This window comes from Oncorhynchus masou, unplaced genomic scaffold (genome assembly GCF_036934945.1).
Source record: "Oncorhynchus masou masou isolate Uvic2021 unplaced genomic scaffold, UVic_Omas_1.1 unplaced_scaffold_704, whole genome shotgun sequence".
Lineage (NCBI taxonomy): Eukaryota > Metazoa > Chordata > Actinopteri > Salmoniformes > Salmonidae > Oncorhynchus > Oncorhynchus masou.
The window spans coordinates 379286-381063 of NW_027013502.1; positions in this window are offsets into that span (position 1 = coordinate 379286).

The window sequence follows — 1778 nt, forward strand, 5'->3', positions numbered from 1 at the left end:
AAACTAACACTAAACTGAACCCTGAACCCTAAACTAACACTAAACTCACACTAAACTAACACTAAACTCACACTAAACTAACACTAAACTAACAATGAACTGAACCCTGAACACTAAACTAACACTAAACTGAACCCTGAACCCTAAACTAACACTAAACTAACACTAAACTAACACTAAACTGAACCCTGAACCCTAAACTAACACTAAACTCACACTAAACTAACACTAAACTCACACTAAACTAACACTAAACTAACAATGAACTGAACCCTGAACACTAAACTAACACTAAACTGAACCATTTCATACATTTAAATGACTTAAATGTAAATGTAAATTTATACTTGGTAGAGAAAGGGACATCCCAAGGATCCCGAATAGCATTGACCCTCTGAGAAAGCATATGAACTCCTCAGTAAATAATATTGCCTAAGTGCTTTCGACAATACGTTATCAACAAAGAAGTATTTTTTACAAATAAACCAAATTTGTCTTAACGCAGTAGACGTAAATATTTCCTAATGATATCACAATTTAAATATAACCTACTTACTCCTCAACTGGATCAAGGACATCTTGGTAATTATTGTCATTGTCTCTAATATCACTTCTGCCGCTTGTAAAAAACCAAAACAAATTAATGTCTGTGTCGTCGCCGAGCTCTCAAACACCGTGCCAGTCTCTCACTCTATGAATGGTCACTGCAATTCAGATTCCTTGTGACGTTCTTACCCCTAAACTAACACTAAACTTAACCAATTTACATTTATACTTGATAGAGGTATGGACATCCCAAGGATCCCGAATAGCATGGACCCTCTGGGAAAGTCTATGAACTGTTCTATTCGACTAAAGGGACATCCTAAGGATCTCGAATAGCACCTCCTCTGAGAGTCATGGACACAACTCTTATTGGTTGTCTGATATGGAACTGGTAACGACACAGTCTATGATTGGCTAACAGCATTTAGATCTGTATACAGCGAGATAACATGCCATGCGGTGTTGAGGGAAAGACAGATTATCTATAGATTGGGCATCATATTTTCTAGGCCTTTAGCAATAACAGGAAATACACAAGCTGTAGGCAACAGGACAGCTCAAGGTGGCTACACAGGAATGTCTGCTTGCACAGAAAAATGGTAAGTTTCTAACATTTATGGTTGAGATTTAATTCATACAAATATAAACTATGCACATTATGACTTTCATTAACACTCGATGCAGACGTCACGCAGATGTTATTAAGGCGTTTGTGTCATGTCAGGTGGCACGGTTGCCTAGGTTTATATATGTCCCTTATCACCCCCCATACAGGACCGTTGGCTACAGCAGCACCTGAAAACTAGGTCAATCAAAGTGTGGCGGCTCTCCTACATCTGGATGCGTGTGCAGCAGTCTACTGCATGGGGACTACTGTGATGGAACAGCTTCGCAGAGCAGAAAGAATGGAAATCATTTCCTGAAATGCGGTTGTCTCCGTGGATCAGCATACCACTACTACCCATCACCCCCAGGCCCACTGATGCCAACGCAGCAAGTGACCGCGCATTGCTCGCAGCGGCAATAAGGACCAACACCTTAATTATCAGGCCGTGGTGACATAGACGGTCACAGCACAGCAGTCACCGTTAATTATTCGCCGCAACACAGCAACAATTAGGATTTAAATCGCTGTTGTTATATTTTTAATTTCTTTCGCCGGCAGCTGCTGCTGCTGCGGCAACACCCCGCTTTGTAGATCGCGTGCACTCCTTCTCCCTCCTCCTTCCTCT